The 13,731-nt window shown below is 37.1% G+C and overlaps 1 long non-coding RNA gene across 1 annotated transcript in view; it reads right to left on the reverse strand.

Annotated features, from left to right (window-relative positions):
* Nucleotides 1–2,894: 2,894 nt before the first annotated feature.
* LOC126961687 (uncharacterized) overlaps nt 2,895–13,731 on the reverse strand; it is a 139,800-nt gene continuing 128,963 nt past the window's right edge. Inside the window, exon 3 of the long non-coding RNA XR_007728390.1 lies at nt 2,895–3,368. This is a non-coding gene — a long non-coding RNA (uncharacterized LOC126961687). The remainder of the gene's footprint in view (nt 3,369–13,731) is intronic.

The raw sequence follows: 13,731 nt of genomic DNA on the forward strand, positions 1-13,731 counted from the left end.
GGTTGACAGTAGAGACTAGACCTGTTGGAGAAGAAAGGAAGATTCTGTAACCAAATTATCTCTTTTTTCTTCAAGGAGCTATTAATACTGAGTGCTTTAGGTGCTTCAGGTAGAAGTTAGTCAAGGCAAAAAACACCAACCAGGAAAGAGAAAATAAAACTCTATTTTTTTTTTTTTTTTTTTTTTTTTTTTTCTTTCTGTCAACTTTATTATTTTTTTTTTTTTTTTTTTTTTTTTTTTTTTTTTTTTTAATTTATTTATTATTATTATACTTTAATTTGTAGGGTACATGTGCATAACGTGCAGGTTTGTTACATATGTATACTTGTGCCATGTTGCTGTGCTGCACCCATCAACTCGTCATTTACATCAGGTATAACTCCCAATGCAATCCCTCCCCCCTCCCCCCTCCCCATGATAGGCCCCAGTGTGTGATGTTCCCCTTCCTGAGTCCGAGTGATCACATTGTTCAGTTCCCACCTATGAGTGAGAACATGCGGTGCTTGGTTTTCTGTTCTTGTGATAGTTTGCTAAGAATGATGGATTCCAGCTGCATCCAAGTCCCTACAAAGGACTCAAACTCATCCTTTTTTATGGCTGCATAGTATTCCATGGTGTATATGTGCCACATTTTCTTAATCCAATCTGTCACTGATGGACATTTGGGTTGATTCCAAGTCTTTGCTATTGTGAATAGTGCTGCAATAAACATACGTGTGCATGTGTCTTTATAGCAGCATAATTTATAATCCTTTGGGTATATACCCAGTAATGGGATGGCTGGGTCATATGGTACATCTAGTTCTAGATCCTTGAGGAATCGCCATACTGTTTTCCATAATGGTTGAACTAGTTTACAATCCCACCAACAGTGTAGAAGTGTTCCTATTTCTCCACATCCTCTCCAGCACCTGTTGTTTCCTGACTTTTTAATGATCGCCATTCTAACTGGTGTGAGATGGTATCTCATTGTGGTTTTGATTTGCATTTCTCTGATGGCCAGTGATGATGAGCATTTTTTCATGTGTCTGTTGGCTGTATGAATGTCTTCTTTTGAGAAATGTCTGTTCATGTCCTTTGCCCACTTTTTGATGGGGTTGTTTGTTTTTTTCTTGTAAATTTGTTTGAGTTCTTTGTAGGTTCTGGATATTAGCCCTTTGTCAGATGTGTAGATTGCAAAAATTTTCTCCCATTCTGTAGGTTGCCTGTTCACTCTGATGGTAGTGTCTTTTGCTGTGCAGAAGCTCTTTAGTTTAATGAGATCCCATTTGTCAATTTTGGCTTTTGCTGCCGTTGCTTTTGGTGTTTTAGACATGAAATCTTTGCCCATGCCTATGTCCTGAATGGTACTACCTAGGTTTTCCTCTAGGATTTTTATGGTATTAGGTCTAACATTTAAGTCTCTAATCCATCTTGAATTAATTTTCGTATAAGGAGTAAGGAAAGGATCCAGTTTCAGCTTTCTACTTATGGCTAGCCAATTTTCCCAGCACCATTTATTAAATAGGGAATCCTTTCCCCATTTCTTGTTTCTCTCAGGTTTGTCAAAGATCAGATGGCTGTAGATGTGTGGTATTATTTCTGAGGACTCTGTTCTGTTCCATTGGTCTATATCTCTGTTTTGGTACCAGTACCATGCTGTTTTGGTTACTGTAGCCTTGTAGTATAGTTTGAAGTCAGGTAGCGTGATGCCTCCAGCTTTGTTCTTTTGACTTAGGATTGTCTTGGAGATGCGGGCTCTTTTTTGGTTCCATATGAACTTTAAAGCAGTTTTTTCCAATTCTGTGAAGAAACTCATTGGTAGCTTGATGGGGATGGCATTGAATCTATAAATTACCTTGGGCAGTATGGCCATTTTCACAATATTGATTCTTCCTATCCATGAGCATGGTATGTTCTTCCATTTGTTTGTGTCCTCTTTTATTTCACTGAGCAATGGTTTGTAGTTCTCCTTGAAGAGGTCCTTTACATCCCTTGTAAGTTGGATTCCTAGGTATTTTATTCTCTTTGAAGCAATTGTGAATGGAAGTTCATTCCTGATTTGGCTCTCTGTTTGTCTGTTACTGGTGTATAAGAATGCTTGTGATTTTTGCACATTAATTTTGTATCCTGAGACTTTGCTGAAGTTGCTTATCAGCTTAAGGAGATTTTGGGCTGAGACAATGGGGTTTTCTAAATATACAATCATGTCATCTGCAAACAGGGACAATTTGACTTCTTCTTTTCCTAACTGAATACCCTTGATTTCTTTCTCTTGCCTGATTGCCCTAGCCAGAACTTCCAACACTATGTTGAATAGGAGTGGTGAGAGAGGGCATCCCTGTCTTGTGCCAGTTTTCAAAGGGAATTTTTCCAGTTTTTGCCCATTCAGTATGATATTGGCTGTGGGTTTGTCATAAATAGCTCTTATTATTTTGAGGTACGTTCCATCAATACCGAATTTATTGAGCGTTTTTAGCATGAAGGGCTGTTGAATTTTGTCAAAAGCCTTTTCTGCATCAATTGAGATAATCATGTGGTTCTTGTCTTTGTTCTGTTTATATGCTGGATTATGTTTATTGATTTGCGAATGTTGAACCAGCCTTGCATCCCAGGGATGAAGCCCACTTGATCATGGTGGATAAGCTTTTTGATGTGTTGCTGAATCCGGTTTGCCAGTATTTTATTGAGGATTTTTGCATCGATGTTCATCAGGGATATTGGTCTAAAATTCTCTTTTTTTGTTGTGTCTCTGCCAGGCTTTGGTATCAGGATGATGTTGGCCTCATAAAATGAGTTAGGGAGGATTCCCTCTTTTTCTATTGATTGGAATAGTTTCAGAAGGAATGGTACCAACTCCTCTTTGTACCTCTGGTAGAATTCAGCTGTGAATCCATCTGGTCCTGGGCATAAAACTCTATTTTTAAAAATGTATTGGCACTGGATCCCAGTAAAGGTTTATGAAAGAAAGTCACTTTCATTAATCCTAATAACTCTAACAAGATATATTGAGTGTGTCTGTGTTCCCTCAACATAGTGAATAGGAAGATTGTTTCAACATTCCCACTTTATTCTCAGACTCTCACCTTTGGGTGTCTTCTGTGTCTCCCTTAAAGCCTATTTACAGCACAGGGCGTGATAAGTGAGTTCACACCAAGTTCATAAGTAATAATTCCAGATCATGTCAAAATCTCTTTCACGTCATTGGAAAACATTTTTATTGTTGTCAAGATTCTCTGGGTGCTTAGGGTGTTGGGTGTCAACCATCCCCAGGCTACTCACATTTTAACAGACTTGGGATCTTAGTTCTCAGGCTCTTCTGTAGCATGTTGTAATCATCCTGAGGGAGGTAGAAAAGGCTGTTCCAAAAATCCTAAAATTCCTGTACCCTGTAGACATGTACAATTACATTGGGTCAAATAATACCTTGGGTCATTCATAGATAGATAGATAGACACAAGGATACATAGATAGATACATAGATGATAGATACAGATACATTTTAAACAGATACATAGATGATAGATATAGATACATTTTAAACAATATATAATTGAAACAAAAAAGTCCTAAAGTTCAAACCATACCTAGAAATCTCCATGAATTCCTAGTTTCGAAATAACAGCAGTTACTGCCGTTTCCCTGATGTGATTTTTGCAATGCCTACCCTGAAACAGGCATGAATAAATATGCTTCATTGACTTCTAGCATCATGAGAGTTCCCCATGAAAAGCTGCACCTGGAGCTCCCCCACCATATCTGAGTTTGGGACATGCTAGAGCCTTTGGACCCTCAATGACCACAAATGTCTTATTAACATAGCCATTAATTCATCCATTCAGAAAATATTTATTGAGTACCACCAGGTTTCACTGCTGGGAATGAATAAAACAGGGTCCCTTTCCTCAAAAAAGCTACTGTCTAAACTCCAGCCAAATAATTTTTTCCTTTAGTCATACTGTGATGGCAAACTCAAAAGTATAACACATGTAGGAGTTTGAACCGAACTTTACTGCTTTTTTTTTTCAAATCTGTGTGTTCCAGAACTTGCAGGGTTTGCTAGTTTTGTTATATAATATCATGCAATGTAAATACCAATATAGCATATGGACAACCATTTTGGAACTAATGTTTATGCTTAAAGCTAAGATTCTGCTCTGAGTTTTAAGGATCTTCCCACAAATGGAAGAGAAACCCCAAATTCTCAAGAAGTAAATTTAGTGGTCTCAAGTTAGGGATGATACGTCTGCTGCTCTCTGTTCAAAACACTCATTTAGAATCAGAAAAAAAAAAATCTTAATTTCAACAATTTCCTTGACTTTGGAAGTCTAAAAGGCAGTCGGCTATTGATTTTTTCCTCCAATATGTATAAGGCTAATGAAAATTCATAAATACAAGTATAAATATATGTGATTCCTTGGGGGGGGGGGTTGGAAACATTACAGTGCCTTGGTAAGAAACCACAGAGCCAGGATGGGATTGTGTGCGCCCAGGACCATGGTTCTGGTTGCAAATATTAGGTATACACCCAGTATTTAAATAGATGAGTTATCAAGTTAGAAAGCTAAAAGAAAGATTCTCTTTTTGTTACTTGGTTGTGTTTCTCAGTAAATCTATTGTGGGAGTTCTACATGATAGTTTTGAGATATTACTTGATTTCCTAATTATACTATTACTCTAGAAATAATATCTTAACTGTCATGTATATTGAAGTAATTCACTCAAATTCACTTTAAATTTGGGAAGGGCTATTACTGCCCAATTCTATATCTTACAATTATTATTTGAGCACACTGGAAGTCTCAATTTAGGGTTCTGTTCTAGGAAGAACTTAAAAAGAAGCAAGTGAGTGATTTGTCATTTGTAGTCACAGGAAAAAATGTTTAAGTGTCTGTCTATAGTGTTTGTTAATGACTTACTAGTTTACGGGTATTTAGAAACATGTTTTATGACTTACATAATAAAGAAAGATCCACAGTTTGATATTTCAAAAGCAATGTAAGTATTGAAATACAATTCCTGTTTAACTGCATGTGGCTAATCTGCAGACCAATTTTACCAGCCCTTAAGTTAAAACCACCCACATTCTGTAATTGAGACATGCCGATACCTTGGGTGGTCACTTAAATGTTGATACTTCTTACATTATGCCGCACTATTCCTTTTGATTTTTTCTTCTAGTTTCAGAATTCTCAAGTTGAGCTCCCAAGCAGCACCACATGAAGTTACTTTACTATGATTATAAAAAGAAAGGGTAAAGCGTGCACTATTTTCATTCCCATTGCAATCATTGTCCCATGAATAGATTCTTGATCTGACATTTTCTATTCTTATTGCAATCTTTGTCACAAGAATAAGTTTTTTTCTTTTTTAAAAAAAATGTTTCATCCATGCTGTGAAAGCCAGCAGCAAAGTCTACTGCTCTGACCTTTTTAATGTTCTCCCATTTGATTGGGCAACCATTTCTCTTCTTTTCTTTTAACAGCATTGGTAACTTAGGAGAAAGAGGTAGAATAGCTAGTCAATCAAAACGAGACCATATAAAAGGTTAAAACAGAATAGTTTATTGCCTTTCATAGATAACACTAGCCATTGAGATTCTCATATCTTGTTCTTGTGACAAAAAATGTCAAAGAAACAGAAAATGGCACAACATGAATCCATTCTCATAACAACAATTGTAACAAGAATGAAAACTAGTACAAACAACCTGCTCCTCTTCTAATCTTATACTTGGAAACTTGTTGCTCTACATGACTGTAGTTGCAGTTTTCCCCAGCCAACTACAACAATTTCTTTTTCAATTAGTTAATTTAAATAAATTCAACTTTAGGAAAATATCAATGACAGATGGATCATAATCACTTCTATACTTCCATTCATCACTTACAATTACATACATTGCTCTCTATAGAAATTATTCCCAGGCCGGGCGCGGTGGCTCACGCCTGTAATCCCAGCACTTTGGAAGGCCGAGGCGGGCGGATCACAAGGTCAGGAGATCGAGACCATGGTGAAACCCCGTTTCTACTAAAAATAGAAAAAATTAGCCGGGCGCAGTGGCGGGCGCCTGTAGTCCCAGCTACTCGGGAGGCTGAGGCAGGAGAATGGCGTGAACCCGGGAGGCGGAGCTTGCAGTGAGCCGAGATTGCGCCACTGCACTCCAGCTTGGGCGACAGAGCAAGACTCCGTCTCAAAAAAAAAAAAAAAAAAAAAATTATTCCCACGTAAAGTACGAAATACATTTGACAATAAAATGCTTCAGATTTGTCTGGTAGTTTGTTTTTTTTTTAATCTCAAAATAAAACATTTGACAATAAAGCACATAACCAAGTTTGAATCAATTTGGGAAAAATTATTGACCACTTGGTTTAATTTTTTTGGCATTACACATTGATTGTAAAGGGTGGAAGTGAGCTGACACTTTAATTTAATTGGTGTGGACAGCCAATGCTGGCCATTACTCTAGATGGCTGGGGCAGGCTGGGGTAGACTTTGAGGTCTGGATGACCCATACTGCCTTTCCGGTCAATCATACATATTGTCAGCTCTTACCTTTTATTTATACATAACTCGTTAGTGAACAAGTCATCTAAAGACATTATGTTTTAAGGCGAGACACCCAGCTCTCAAAATAATTTCAAAAAAATGTTTTATCTATATCTATTTTATAATCAGAATTAAGCTGAAGTTTTAAGAAAACACTGAATGTATTATATATTTGGCATCATATAGATGGCTGCATTAGTTTCATGCACCTAGTATGTGTTCAATAAATTTTGGTTGAATAAACCAATAAATGACAGCTCAAATTTCTGTCTTATGTAGCTACCCATGGGTTGAATGTCCGTGTGTTATGTCTAATTTTTAGGTGGTTTCTTTTTATATATATATATATATATTTGTTTTCTTAATGGAAATTCTGGAGAATAATGAGAAAGCTCAGAAAAGACACTACTAACAAGGGAAATCCTACCAGCACAATGGGGATGGCTTTGTTAGTAGGAGATTAAGATAAATTGCACAACCTGAGCATTTAATCCAAGCAATTGCTGGCTGAATCTAGCAGGCACAACACTCTAGAACAAGCTGACTTTTGCTTTGATAAATTCAGGATATGGCCAATATTTGGCCCCTTAATGATCATAAAATGCCAAATTTGTTTCCACGTGGTGAGCACTCAAAGAGAGTTGTTAAATTCGACAATTGTTAAGGTAGAAGTTTATAAATATGCCTTTTTGAAATTATTGTTGTAAGGGCAACATAAAAGTTTAACACTTAATTCATGTTGTTGCTTGAAAATACTTGAGATAAGAACTTCAGGACAGAATTAAGAGTATTCTATGGAAGACAAGCATAAAGATGGTCAAAGCTATTGCCATAACCCGACAGATGAGAAACAAGAAAAATCTTCTGTACCTGAGAGGGGTCAAGTCAAATCTTTACAGCTGTTTTGTAATCACTTGGGGTATAGGGCTCTTTTCAAAGGCTATAATAAAATTAGTCACTTATTGTAGTTGACTGGTGTCAGAGTTAATATCCTTCAGATGTTATAGAACCTGTGTCCTAGGAGCTGTTTCAGTCCATCATTTTTCTTGCTCTTCTTGAAACATATATTCTTTTTTGAAGCATTCTACTCTTTCCTGTGCTATATTTTGAAAATCCCGTGTGAATATTTTAGTACTTTTACTATAAGAAGCCTTACTTCTTATAGCTTTGCTTCATTAAATGAAAAAGTAAACTGGCTTGGAGTACTTTGGTTTTCTGAGTTTGAATTTCTGTTTTAAAAAAGCAGAAACAAGAATATACAACTTCATTTACTAAAACAGAAATGAATACAGTTTGTACAAACACAGGCTCCATTTTGGAGGTTCCCTTCAAGTAAAAAGGAATCAAAGCAAGTCAGAAGGAAAGCAAGGGTAAAAGTTACATAATTAGAGCAAGAGCAGGAGCATTCTAGAATCAAATGCCCTACCATGCATGGGATGAACCTCACAAGATTAGTGATGAGATGATGACAGAGCAGGTCCCACTGGACTGAGAGAGCTTGGTGTGAATGGTGTTGCAAAGGTGTTGTTGCCATACTACGTGTATTCTTTCGTTTGAGCCTCAGTTTCCCTTCTATGCCTGTGATGCCCTTCCCTCTTCTTCTTGGCCTGGATAACTTCTTTGGGGTTTGCAGGACATGGCTTACATGTTGCTCCATTGAGGAACCCTTTCCTGATTCTTCACAGGTTCAGGCTGGATACCCTTCTGGGGATTCCATAGGATATTGTATTATGATTAATTGCTTCTCTGCTTGTCTCTCATTACTACCAGGTTTGTTCTTCCATGAGGGCAGGAATACACCTTTGTATGGAGGGCACCTGACTCAGTGCTCATCACAGAATATGTACCCAGCAAATATGTATGAAAGAATAAATGAACTCAGGAGAGAAAGAACTTCTAATGCAAACAGGATACCTTTGGTTACCAATGACTAAGAACTGTGCAATAGAAAATTCTAGCCCTGAAGTTAAGAAGATGGCCCACTCAAAAGATCCGATCATACCAAACACCCAAAAGAGGATGCAGGCTGGTTGAACAAAGATTTAGGGTTGGTATGAATTTTCTAGTTACATCAGAACCTATCTCTAACCTTTAGCATTTGTTCTAGTACAACATATTGAATACTACCCTCTTTACAGAGAATGGGCTCAGTAAGTTTTAACAAATCCTTTTGTCATTTTCAAAAAGACCCAATTTCAAACACATCCTCAGTGTTATGATAAAATGTCTTATAATGAGAAAGACCTCACCTAATTATCATAGCTAAGATTCCTATATGTGGGAAAACCACAAAAGCATCTGTTTAAAGAAAGGTATGCGAGTATACTGGCTGTTGCAGTTATTCTCATTCAAAACCATCCTCAGGGGTTTCTAAGTCTTAATAGGACAGTTTTGTTTTCCAATTAGATGGTTCTTAGAAAAACTATGCATGAGGTAAAATTGTATGGAACTATTCACCCCCAAAATACACTACTGGAATAACTATTTTTGCATTGTTTTTGAACTATTTTCTGTATTTTTGAGCTATTTTCACAACTTCTTATGGGTCCAAAATTGTTTCCAAATAAGAACTTTTTGGAAATACACCTTTGTGGTAGAAACAATTATCCTATGTGTACAGATTAGGTAACTAGAGAAGTTATCCAGTTCCTCAAGGTCATCCTGCTGGAACAGGGCAGAAGTGGGGCTGAAATCCAGGTCGCTCACTGTCTCCCAAGATTATGCTTTTCCCATTTTAGCACACAACTTCCTTAAATCACATGAGCATCCTCTAAGTATTTAATCAAATACTCATTGGATGCTTTCAAAAGCTTTAACCTTTTTCATGTTTTCTGTCAAATGGAATATGTCCCTTTACCAATACCAATACCACACACACACACACATACACACACACACACACTCTAATACACACGTGTACACACACATATATACACTCCCACACACGTGTGCACATACACATGTCGGCACACACACACCTACTTCCATCTCCACCTTCACTGCCACCATTTCATGTAACCAGTGGCTATGAACGACTTAAAAGGAGAGATCTAGAACCAGAGGAAGTCGAAGTTGGCAATAAGAATCCTTTGGTGTGATTTTGGTTGAACAACCACACTCTCAGATATGGTCGTGGCAAGATTTACATATTTGGAACTGAAATTGGCATAACAGTGGTGGGGAGAAAAACTGAGACTGAAGAAGGGTTTTTTTTTTAGCAGTATGTAGTTCAGAAATGTGTTCTTCCATATGTTCTTTAGGTTAGGCCAATTTTTTCACTTTTAAGTTTAAAAATTATTCTATTTTTTTCCCTACCTCACAAGCTTAAGTAATTATCCTTTATAAAATTATATAATTTTCAAATTTTCCATGACAAAGTCAGACACCAAGTTTGCTCCGTACTTAGGACATTTCTATTTAGAGGAAGCATTTCTTGGGTCTGATACACCAGGAGACCAGTCCTCAATGTGTTCAGTGGTAATTATTAACAGTCTCAAATCATTGATCATTGTTCTATCAGAATGAGGCTTTGATAACAGAGAGAAACCACTTGGCATTGACAGTATACCTGCTTGATTATTTTTGTTTCCATATTCTCTTCTTCCAATCTCTACCTGAGGTCACAGAAGAATGTTCTAATGACATTAGAAAGTATTGACAATGCCCTTATATTTTACACAGCCTTTTTTTCCTTCAAAGTGTCTAATGTACTTTTTCCTTTATGTAATTTGTCTAGGGAGACACAAAGCCTTTGCATTCTAGAGATGAAAAATGAGAAAAAGAGATGCTGTCAGCCACCTAAGACAACGTGGTTAGAGTCAGCAATAATAAGAGAGAGAGAGTCACATATTTATCATCAGACTGCTATTGCTGAATATGACAATCAGACCATCGCATTATGCTTACATACCTCTTTATTTCTACTGCAGTATATCATACTCCAATTAGGAAGTATTCCAAAAGATCATCCCCTGATGTCTGCTTTGATTGAATTGTATCCCCCAAAATTCATGTGTTGACACCATAACCCCCAATGTGACTGTATTTGGAGGTAGAAGCTTGAAAGAGGTAACTAGGGTTAAATGAGGTCACAGGGTGGAGCTCTGTTCCGGTAGTACTGGTGGCCTTATAAAAAGAGAAAGAAACGCCAGAGACATACATGTGCACAAAAAAGGGCCATGTGATCACACACAGCAAGGCAGCCATCTGCAAGCCAAGGAGAGAGGCCTTACGAGAAACCAACCCTGCTGCCACCTTAATCTTGGACTTCTAGCCTACAGAACTGTGGGAAAGTAAATTTCTATTGCTTAAGACATTCAGTCCTTGGTATTTTGTTACGGGAGCCCTAGCAAACTAGTATAATATTCATGATTCTGCTGGAAACTAATATAACATATTTGACTTTACTAACCAATGAATATTTGCTGTGCACTCAAAAGTTTACCTGTCCTTTCAATCAACACATGTTAAGAACTCTTGGTGTAAGTGAGAAGTAGGATAAATTGGTTGGATAAGATCTCATCCTTGCCCCATGGAGCTTTCAAGTCTGATAGAAAAAACAAAGTAAAATACATGAAACAATTATTAAAATCTCTAAAACTGTTATTCACACAGACACACAAGGCAGCGAAATTCTGTGATACAAATTTAACATGTTCAGAGAAAGAAGGGCTCAGTAAGACAAGTCTCTGTAATGTGGCTTAACACAAACAGGGACAACTTGTTTTGCAAAGGGTCACCTAAAAAACATTTTAGGCTCTTTAGGCCCTGCGGTCTTTGTTGCAACTCTTTAACTCTGCCATTAAAATCAGCCACAGACCCATAGACAATACATGAGGAAATGAGTGTCATGTATTCGGATAAGGCTTTATTTTTGGACATTGAAATTCAAATTTTACATAACTGTCACATGTCATGAAATACTCTTCTCCTCTTGATTTATGTTAACCATTAAAAAATGTGAAAACCATTCCAAGCTCACAGGCCATACACAAATTAAGGGTAAGGTCAGATTTGCTCCACAGGCCATGATTTGCTGACCCCTAGTATAACTCATTGCATTTCAAAATGATTTCAGCGACAGATTTCTTTGTTCAAATGAAACTTGGCAATGGAGCACAATGAAGACAATGAATAAATTAACATGAGGAGGGAGAATGAAGCACCCAATTTGTCTGTAACTGCACTTTCAGAGAAGCTCTGGAGCAACACTGATACAGTGGTTTAGGAATCAGAAAACCAGGCTTTTGTTCTGGTTCTCTTATAATTTGTGAAGATGTCATCAATTATTTAAATACAACACCCTACCATTTCCTCAATTTCAAAAAGAACGTCTTGGACCACTTTTGCTCAAAACTTCTATTTTTTATGATGAGTATCAATAATTGATTCATGCAGTAGATTCTTATACCTGAGCTTTGGTTTAAAGAATGCTAGAGACAACGAGCAAAGTGGAGTGCCCTTCCTCATCTCTGTTTATGTGACCCCTCTCCCTTTGAATGCCCTCCCCTCTCAGGATGGATAGGTAAAGGGACAGGCTCCTCAGTGGCAGCCTTGGAGACGATTTCTGAGGCCAAACAGAATGGAAAATATTTGCCAAGACACAAGAACAAGAAAGTATTATTCCAGGAGAAAACAAGTATATTGTAGCTTAAGAAAGAAATGGAATTTGGGGAACTGAGAAAAATGAAATAGGTAGTTTAGGATGCTATATACATTATTAGGCTGCAATGACAAATAGGGTTGGATGGGTTGATAGGGATGGATCCTGGCAGGTCAAGAAGAGGAGACTGCTAGGTTTACACTTGATGTAACTAGGAAACAGAGGTGATAGCATGGCATGATCTAGTGATCAAGCAGCAGAAGGAGAGGCAATGCAGAAAAAAGGTTAAGAGTTCAGTCTCTGAAGCTATACTGCCTCAGACAAGTCCCAGATTTTTCATTCGCTGGATGTGAGTTTGGGCAAATTATTTCCCATCTCAGTGCCTCTGTTTCCTCAAAAATATAAATAACAATAATATATCCTTCTTTGGTTCTTATGAGAATTAAATGTGTTAATACTTATAAAATAACAGGTATAGTCCCTGAAATATAGTACATGCTCAATAAAAGTTAGGCTATTGCTATTATATACCAATGATTACACACACACACACACACACACACACACACACAGCTTCTTCAAATAGATCAACAAAAAAGTTTTTATAGTTATTTAGTAGTCAGTGTTACTATGTGAATGACAATAGGTTGGGAAAGGATGCAGCCAAAAGAAATTTCAAAGAATTGTCCATTTGACTCAATGATAGATAGAAGAAAATGATGCAATTAAAGATGGATCCAAAGTTTTGTGCCTAGAAAACTAGGAAAAACGTGGTGGTGTTAACAAATGGAGTAGTTCTGAAAGAGATTTGTGAAGGAAGAGTTCTGTGGTTTCAGGAATCCTTTTTGAAGCGTTGAGAAATTGTTTAAAGATCATTCAAAGACGTGAGATTAGAGCTTGTGCCAAAGTTTGGGCCATTGAAAAACATGGTTGACAGGTAAGAGGATATCTAATCATTAAGTCAAGGAAGGAAGCTAGAAGGGAATGGAGGCCTAAACCTTCCAAGAATGGCCAGAATTTGGAAATGGAAACAGAAAAAAAAAAAGTCATCAAAGCAAACAAGAAAAGGTCTGTCCAGAGAGGTGGTGGACAGACAGAAAGCTTGTTGTATGTCCAAAGCCAGTGACAAGAAAATTTAAGGAAGAAGGAGATTTGATCAGTGAAGCAGTATCCATTGTGACAACACTAAAAAGAATGAGAACAAAAAAGAAAACAAAAAATTACTGAATTTTTAAAGAAGAAAGTAACTGGATATCTTTCAAGAAACAGATGAAATAAATTTGTCAGGATAAAAATCATATTGCAGAAGGTTAACAGAGAATAGTGTAGGAAAGAAGAGTTAATGAAGATGGACAATTCAGTCGACTTTAAATAAATAAGAAATAGTAAATAATTAGACAAGATGCCACCACTGAAGTTTCCCTACCTACTTCATAAGCACAGTCAGTAGGAAAGGTGTTGACAGCCTCACAGGATCACTAGACCATGGTGCCATTTTAAGAGACTGTCCATCGTCTCCCAATATTAATACATTCCTTCTTTAATACTAGAACTCTTATTTTCAGTAAGCATACTGTCAGGCAGATATACAGCTACATTTC

Source organism: Macaca thibetana, chromosome 8 (genome assembly GCF_024542745.1).
Source record: "Macaca thibetana thibetana isolate TM-01 chromosome 8, ASM2454274v1, whole genome shotgun sequence".
NCBI lineage: Eukaryota > Metazoa > Chordata > Mammalia > Primates > Cercopithecidae > Macaca > Macaca thibetana.